Source organism: Gavialis gangeticus, unplaced genomic scaffold (genome assembly GCF_001723915.1).
Source record: "Gavialis gangeticus isolate Ggan-Ray unplaced genomic scaffold, GavGan_comp1, whole genome shotgun sequence".
NCBI lineage: Eukaryota > Metazoa > Chordata > Crocodylia > Gavialidae > Gavialis > Gavialis gangeticus.
Window position 1 is genome coordinate 26,907,548 of NW_017729011.1, and position 9,293 is coordinate 26,916,840.

The window sequence follows — 9,293 nt, forward strand, 5'->3', positions numbered from 1 at the left end:
AAAAAAAAAAAAAAAAAAAAGGATTTTACCTTTGGGATTATGTAACATGTTTCTTAGCTGCATTTTTCTGTTGCTTTTTTGCAGTTAGTTTGTGATAGTAAAGCTTGTCTGAATCACTCTGACCCCTTGTTCACAGAACTTAAAAGCAAGTTGAAACTAGACTCAGATTTTCTGGAGTTACTGATTAAATGCTGATGTTAATCTGAAATGTGTTATTTATCTGCAATATATAATATGCTTTGGTTCAGAGACGTTCTGGAGTCTCTTGTATATTTAAGAAACAGGATTTTTAAATTTTAGAGCAGATTCAACTGAAAACTCTCCTGGAGAAGCTGCAGGTCTGCCTCTCTCTAGCATAGTTTTTACAGTATAACTGTTGATATGAGGAGGTGAGATGGAGCATTTTTGCTCTTAGAACATTTTGTATAGCAACCCCTAAATGTATCTGAGGTTTTTACTAAGACAGTGGTTGCATTTCATCCCTCTTAGCATAGTGTGAAGTTAAAAAACTTTTTTTTTTTTGCTTTTTAGATATAGAATTACATAAAGATACAAATAAATAAAAAGGACTGTTCTAATCAGAGATGTTTTCTTGTTTTATCACTTCCGTACCACTTCAGTCTGGAGGCACAACTCGGAGCATTTAATGTTTCCCGATGTTTGCCAGGTAAGACGGAGATGAAACTCAAGCAAGTTCTCCGGGTAGTCTAATAATGCTTGAGGAAATAATATATTAATTCAAGTTGGCTGAATTCCAGTGGGTTTATAAATGTTTGCCTGCTACTGATGTTGACTGGTTTTCCAGAACTCATTTGTTCTTTGCTCACTATTTGTTCTTTAAGATTTCCATCCATTGATGATAAAAACAGATGTATCCTAAAATCTCTCATTACTTAACTTTTATATAAATGGTATCTACTTATGGTCAATAACCACAGATTGTATTTAAAATGTTGGAATTTTTGTTCTAAGTGTTAAATTCTGATTTTTAAGAGGAATTAAAAATCAACAATTAACAAGACAGTATACTTAACTTCCTCTCGCACGCTGTTTTCTATCCCAGCCATCTGAAAAAGCTCATACATATGTAAGTAATTTCTTAGCTTTTACTTAATTTTTCAGTCAGATTTGTACAAGATCTCCCTTGTGCTTGCAGGGAGCTGAGGAAACCTGCAGTAGAATATTTTAAGATGGAGTCATCCAAGGGAAAATAAGACAGGAGGCAAGGCAGGGTGGTATCTTAGAGAGACTCACTGGTCCAGAGAGGCATGAGTTTTCAAAGGCCCCAGCATCTGAGGAAGTTGGCTGTTGCCTGTGAAATCTCATACCTCTCTGAATCAGTTTACCTCTAAGGTGTCACGCCACCCTGCCCTGTGTCTGACTTGAGACTAATGCAGCTCACTACCTGCCTCTCCAGGGGCAAATAAGGAGAGAAGTGTGTGATTCAATAGAAAAGATGAATTTCTGTTGAGTAAAATTAAAATGTAGGCAAATCCATGTGCCATTTTAGTGAAGATTCTGCAGTTTCCCTATTTGTAGAAAACCAGTGCATAACATGTCAGAAATTGCATGCTACATAGTGTATTTTGCCATTAGCTCACTAGCTTTCACTGGGACTGTTCCTTACTCCTTCAGTGGATGTGGCCTGTGGCTCCTGTGGGACATGGTATTGTTGGCATTTTGCAGGCCTGCTGTTGCCATTCCTGTGCAGTTTGACTTGAGAATATTTACAAGTTCCACATGCCCAAAAGACCCTGGTAGCGGGGCATGAAGGACCACCAAAGTTCATTCAGCTAGGCTTGGAGCAGTTTTAAAATGTTGTGGAAAACAGGCGTCTGCAGGAAACCGCCTGCTCCTTGGAACTGAGGCATGCTGTGGAAATGAGCGCCTCATCATCAGACAGAGACCTGCAGGTGGGCCGGCCTGGGATTCCAGCTGCCCCCAAGCAGGCGAGAGGATGGCACGTCATGCAGCTCATGGGATCCACAAGGGACTGGCTCTGTGGGCTGGTGGTCAGCTCCCTGCATGGCTCCCATGCTCACCCAGGCATTTAGTACCCAAAGCCATGCGGGGAGCTGGGCAGCCAGCTAAGAGTTTTACATTTCTGACTTTTTGGTCCATTTCAGGAGAAATTTGTTTGGAAATGCAAAGTTTTCCATAGGAAGGAACTCCCCATTCCTGCCCAGCCCTGCTTTGGCACCTATTCAGCAAACGATTCTTACTGAACAGAGCCCTCCAACCTCTTCTGATATATAATTGAATTTATTGGTACTTAAGAACATGCTTAGGTAAGCACAAGTTGAAGTATTTTATACAGTTGAGGTCATAAAAGAAGCACAGTTTCCTGTAGAGGCTGAGGTGAGACTTTCTTAGGCAGAGTTTTTCTTTTACAACATTAAAACCAGTTGATTTTTCTTTTACCTCAGAGAAACATTAGAAAGAGGTAAGAGAAGAGACGGGAAAGAGCAGAAACTGCTCAGCCTTGGTTTTTGGGCAGGCACGCTTTCTGAGCGACTCATAAGATGTGTGAGCACAGGCACAGTGTTTATGGCTTCCAACAACGTTCTGTGTGCTTTTTCTATATGGATCTTTCAAAATGGGATTTGAGGAGCTTTTCTTCCTTAGCGTTTGTTAAAATCTGCTTATCCAGGGGAATGAGAAAAGCATCCCTACGTGCCGGAGGTTAGGGTAATTTTATGTGGAGATGCCGTGTTTGCAGAAAATCAGAATGGCTTGGCAGACTCTTTCATTTCTGCGTCCTAGGGAGGCAACCTGGATCTTGAATTGATTATTTTACATGGTGTGGCTTCCATTTGGACAAAAAGGGAATTTGCTTAATTTAGAACTGCAAAGCTGTAAAGTAAAATTTATCTCCTTTCTTATCATAAGGAATTTAGGCTGATTTTACTTTATTTTGTTAGACTTCCTTTTAGTAAATGATGAGGACACTATGTAAGAACTGGTAAGAGAAAATAACCTTGAATCCAGTGATGGCAAGTTGATTCAGTATAAAATACATGGAAAGCTAAATAAGAACAGCTCAGTAACTGTGTTTCCATTTCAAAAGGGCAGACTTTGAGAAATTAAGGGAACTGGCTAGTGAAGCTGTCTGGGCTGAAAGGCTTTAATGTGGAGAAGACTTGATTTTTCTCTAACTTGCAAGTGCAAAAACTGTCTGGAATTTGCATCCCAGGGAAGGGGAAAATAAACTTGTAAGAAGGCTCTCCAGATGGAACTGAATAAATGTCTCAAAAAGAATATTATGTATAAGCAGAAAGTCTAGAAAGAGTGGAAAAAGGGATTGATCAACAAAGACAGCTTCATTTTAGAGATTAAGAAGTGTAAGGATAAAGTCAGAGTTGCTGAAAGTCAAGTTGAGTTTGAGTTTGCAAAGGAAATCAACACTATCAGCAAAAGTTCTGTAGCCATATGAATGAAGAGGGAACTGGGAAAGAAGTGGAGCCGTTCTGCACTGAGGATAGAGTAGAATTTAACCATCATTTAGAGGTGGCTCAGACACTAGAACCATAGGATCCTAGGGGTAGAAGGGACCACAAGGGCCATCCAGTCTAACCCTTGCACAGACACACGAGCACTACATCACTGATCCATGGTCAGTGCCCGTCTTGTCTCCTGAAAATTGACAGTGAAGGAAATCTTGCCACTCCCCTGGATGGTGTGTTCCACTGTCTCACTGCTCTGACAGAAAAGGAAGTTTCTCCTGATATCTAATCTAAATGTGCTTTGCTGATATATGTTGATAAGTATGGTAATGGAGAACATGAGAGCAAAGGCAGGATGGCAAATGGAAGCAAGCATGTGGAAACAGCAATTACCATGTCCAACGGCAAGGAAAAGTTCAGAGCTGAATACTCCTGGTTCGGAAGGACCAAATATTCCAACATACTGGAAGGAAGGGCACATGGAAATGCGGAACACATCTAACTGATTGGGGGTCCTGTCGTCTGAGTGGTGGGACAGTGATTATAATACCTATATTTAAGAGAGGGCATTGGGGATCTAGAGACGTGCCAGTGTGACATCAAGGGTATACAAAGTTTTAGATGAAATTTTAGAGGTGAGCTACTTAAAGACATGGGGATGGACAGAAAAGGGATCAAATGTAAATGTAGCCTTGGTTTAGCAGAGGTGTACCATGACAATTTCACCCTGGTATCTGTATTTGATAAGTGATGTTCTTTGATTAAGAGGAATGCAGTGGATCTAACGTATCTGAACTTCAGAAGAGCATCTGATATGGTGCCCTGTAAAGAAATGATTACATTGGAGAAGATATGGTTTAGTACAAGAATTTTAAAGTAGGAAAGGAACGGGCTAAAAGGAAGATTACAAAACGTGGGTTCACGAAAGCTTATGCCCTCCATCGGTATCTTAGTTAGTTAGTAGTCTGTAAATGCCCATATCTACCTTGCCTTCTGACTGACTGCAGACTAAAATGGCTAACTACCTCTCTAAAAGGGAAATTACTGCCACTATAGAAAGAGAAGCAGTCAGGCCAGAGGAATGTTACTTGTGGAGTTTCCCAAGTGTTGGTCTGGGACAGCAATCTTTTAAAAATATTTTTATTTGTAACCTTGGCACCAAAGTGGCAGCATGTTAATGAAATTGCAGCAACTGCAAAGTGGGGGGCAGCAGTGCAGGGAGGATTGGAGTATTATGCAGGAAGACCTGGACAGTACTAACATTTAGTACTGGAGTGAAATAAAGTGAAATTCAGTAGTGTAAAATGCAAAATTCAGTCATTCAAAATGCAAGATCATTCTAAGATAATGGACTAGAAGGACCACAGGTTCAGTCTGGTTGGGAGATGGCTAGCCGTGTTAACCTGATAGGATAAAGTATGCAGATGCTCTGTGTAAATGCATAGGAAATGCTGTGTCATTAAAGACACTTGCCTAGTGCCTGCCATGTATGAAATGCTAATCTGTTCTGTTTTGGGAGAAATGTATGAAAGATGTCAACAAGGGCTTTCTTGTGCTTTTTGTAGATTTTTAAGAATTCTTGTAACAATGAGAAATCTTAGGCCCTCAGTACAGAACAAAAATAAATCTATACTGAATTGTAAGGCGTAACTTTATAGTTTTTGGCCGTGGTCCTAGAGGGACTGATCTGCTTCTTACACTCACACAAAGCCCCCGTTGCCTTGAACAATTAACAACCATAATGACAGAGGAATCTCAAACAGGCAGAGTGCTGAGCAGTCACAGAATTTGAAAGCCATAAATAACGACACTGTTATTTGAAGGCACGAGCTGCAGTGTACCCCCACATTCAGTTTGATAGAGCAGATGGAAAGTCTGTCAGTCATTAATTGTGCATCATATCTTGCATTTCTTGTTGACTTAGGACCTTATTCATTGGTAATGCTTCATGCCTTCCAAAGCTGCACAGGATTAATAGGTCCTGATATTGTCGGTCCCATTATAGGTTTCCCAAGACTGAACAAAATTCTCTGTTGCTCCTAGTTCCCACTGGCTGCTTCTGGGACTGAGGGGGACAAATAAAAACATGTATGAAATGGCTGAATGCTTAGGACAGTATTGCATGAGCACCAGAGTTACTTTTTCCAAGGTCTGTGTTAAACTCTGCTTGGTAGTAGTAAACAGCTCCCAGCGGGCCTTCCAGCTCTTGGGGACCCACACAGGCCATTCCACGCTCATGGGGGAGTTCTTGGGGTTACTGTGGTGTTGAAGTTGTCTTTGTGCTCATTGCAGATGAAGCTGCAGCCAGTTCCTGGCCCCTGTGCATTGCTGGAGTGGAAAGAGAGAATCTGGACCAACAGAGATTTGTTTTAGTGCAAAAATATATAAATCATCATTTCAGCTAAATATATAGGAGCTGCTGCTTATTCCTTCAAAACCAAAAATCTTATTTTTAAAAACTTTCTGATTCAGGCCTAGGTTCACATTTCCCCATTAGTTCTTGTTTTTATTAGATGGCAGATTTATTGCTGCAGTGACAAAGATTAAATTATGAATTCCAAAGGGTTTCAGTCCAAGGTCACTTGGAGAGCATTTTTGGGAGTGTGTTGCTCTTAATGCTTTTTCCTCCTTTCAGTTTCGAGATGGGTAAATACAGAGCTGACAATGTGTCCTTTCTTTTGCAAAAATACAAAGGAGAGGATGGCAGTCTGTTTAGGTGATATGTTGATTTTTGCTACTCCAGGAAAGCACTGTTGTTTACTGAAGTACCACTGTGTTTTGCTGCTGCTTGTATTAGCAGCTTGGCTTCTAACCCAGACCCTTTGTATAGTGTCATCCTGGTACCAGGACTAAAAAAGCACAGAACTTTCTGGAGCAACTGTTGCTTTATGTGTGTCAAACAACAGTGATGGTTTTAGCCTGTTCAGCTGATGACTTGCCACTTCATGGAAGTACAGAGGCAAACAGGATGTTTCGAAGGAATCTCCTTTTTCTCTGAATCTTTTAAGGTTGGTTGTTCCCGTAAAACCTAATAAAATCATGTCAATTTAGTTTTCCTTTATAGCTCATGAATTAACAACTGTGGCCCAATGTTGTCATGTTGCAGCAGGAGCACTCACATTTCTACTTGTCTACATTTCTACAGGTGCTTGTAGAAAATCGTTATCCTGTTGAGCTAAAACTATATTATTCATATTCCTGAAAGTATGTATGTTGTTTGTTTGTTAAAACTGTTTGGAGCAGAGGATGTCTATGCAATGCCGTGTTCCTGAGGGGAAGTCTGTTTTGGGGATAAGGATTAGTGCTTTCTAACAGGCTTAGCTGGTGTACATCTGTCATCTTTCAGAAAGTAATATGTTTGGAGCACATATTTTTGCTGTTCATCTCTAAGCATTGTCTCTGTCTCCTCCTGCCAGTTCCCAAGATTTCATCATTTTTTGTTTTCAAAAGAATTTTCAGAAAAATGTAGAGTGCTATTCAAATCCAAGTCTCATTTGGTAAGAGTGCCATTTAACAGCCTGGGCTTCCATGTGTGCAGAAACATTTCACAAGAGGAATTTTTAAATGAACATCCAGTAACTCAGTGCACAAATAGACTTCCTGCCACTGAATGAAGCACTTCCATTGAAGTCATTTTTTAATCCCTTTCTTTGGTAAATGTGGTGGGAAAGGTTATGGCCTGTGTTACATAATTTCTTGGCTTTCTGTAGGATTACCTTTGAATAATCAAGTTGAGGGGTTTTTTTGTTTTTCTTTATGGAAATGGTGTAAGCCTCTCTTTGAACCAAGTGCTGAGCAAAGGTTGCAGAGAAACCCATTTATATTGTTGTTCAAAGTAACATAATATGTGCACCACCTTCATGAACACTGACTGTAACTTATGCTCATGCTGCTCTCTCGGCACAGTCTGATTAATTCAGCAGCCCAGAGTCAGTGTTACTACTTCTCTCGATTTTATCTCAGGTGTCATAAGCTTGGTATTTTTTTTAAGGCCTCAGTTCCTGGGTTGAGGTGATTTTTATGGTTATGGAGAAAAACTTGAAAATTGGATCACCTGTAACCCAGTGGCTCCAAAAACAGAAAGCAAGCTAGAAGACCTCAGTGTTTGTTTTGTAAATCTCAGCAATTCTGAGTCAGTCTTGTGACGGTCTCCTCTGACCGGCACACACTTGATTCTGATGCACAGCGACGGGCCACACACATTGTACTACCAGACCACCTGCTTTGCTGCTTCCTTGGTGTCCACAGCCTCAAGCAGCCATTTAGAAAGATGGCAGATTGCATCAACACTGAAGTTTACCTGTTACAGTGGTCCGGTTCTCCTGGATTTGCTGCAGTCATGTTTGTTTTGATTTTCCTTCAAACATGAGGAAAGATGTTTTGGAGTAACGACACTTAACGCTATATACTGCAGAAACTTTTACCAAAGGTTGCTCTAATGGGGTAGCACTTGCTTTATGGCTTTCGTCCTCTGACAGATTACCCTCGTCTCTGAACATTTCTCTAAATGATCTTCTACCAAGTGTTTATTGCGGACCAGCTGATATTTCTCTTTCTGCCTTTGGATGTATGTGTCTCGTCATTTGTTCACAGAAGTATGTTGCAATGGAATTTGATATATTGTGCAGCTGTGTAACAGTTGCCATTAATTAAGTCCTTAACTGCAGTACTTCTTTCTTTCTCTCACTTCTCTGACTCATTGGCCAGGCACAGAAATTACATTTTATTGGTATAAGTGATTGGAGACTAGTCTGTACCTACAACAGAAGAAGTTCAGCACACAAAGCCAGTCTATCTGTAACAAAACAGAAGTTCAGCACATATAGACTGCCCTCCCCTACCAAAGGGCAAATGTGTGCTCTGTTCCTTATCAAGCAACGGACAGAAGACTGCATAACTTTAGATCGATTCTGCCTTGGCTTTGAATGTCTGTACCTAACCATTATATTTAAAGATATACAAGAGTTGAAGAGTTGAAAAGTGTGAACTGTTTTGTGTGTAGTTGGATAGGGGACGAGTTAACTCAGAAGAACTATAAACTCTTCGTACACTGAGGTAAAAGACAAACTGCGTCAACTGAAGTCCAGCAACTAAGACGAACAGGCAGGTTGGGGCAGGGGTTCCCAAGCATGTGCCCAAGTGTAGCTTCCAGGCTCTCCCAGGTCACATACCTATGCAGAAGTGAGGAAAGAGTCGGAGGAGTCTGTCATCTCAAAAGAAAGTGCATGCTGAATGCTTATCTGCTGTAGTCTAGATTTTTAAGCCAAAATGTCTTGGTACACACTTGCGTATCTTGTTGGAGGGGATCTCCAGTTATTCTGTCCAGCTACAGCCCTGTTGGTCAGTCATGGCCTGCCTAAGCCTAGATGGCCTTTGGGCTAGCGTCCATTGCCAGTGGCAGATGGAGAACAGCAGGGTTAGTGTTCACATCTGACTGTCTTGACTTTATAGTTTCATAGTTTCTAGGGTCGGAAGGGACCTGAACAAATCATCAAGTCTGACCCCCTGCCCTGAGCAGGAATGAGTGCTGGGATCGTAATAGCCCAGCCAGGCATCTGTCCAACCTCCTCTTGAAGACCCCCAGGGTATGGAAGAGCACCACCTCCCTCGGGAGCCCATTGCAGAGCCTGGCAGCCCTAACTGTAAAGTAGCGCCTCCTGATATCAAACCTGAACCTTCTTTCAATCAATTTGTGGCCATTATTCCTTGTTATCCCAGGTGGTGTCCATGGGAACAGAGCCTCGCCTATTATCCGCTGGTCCCCTCAGTGAGTTCATAGATGGCCACTAGATCCCCTCTCAGTCTTCTCCTGTGGAGGCTGAACAGGTTCAGGTCCCGTAGCCTCTTCTC

At 41.4% G+C, this 9,293-nt stretch overlaps 1 protein-coding gene across 2 annotated transcripts in view; it reads left to right on the forward strand.

Annotated features, from left to right (window-relative positions):
- Positions 1-9,293, forward strand: part of RALGPS1 (Ral GEF with PH domain and SH3 binding motif 1) — a 286,042-nt gene that overhangs the window by 125,649 nt on the left and 151,100 nt on the right. The window lies entirely within an intron of this gene.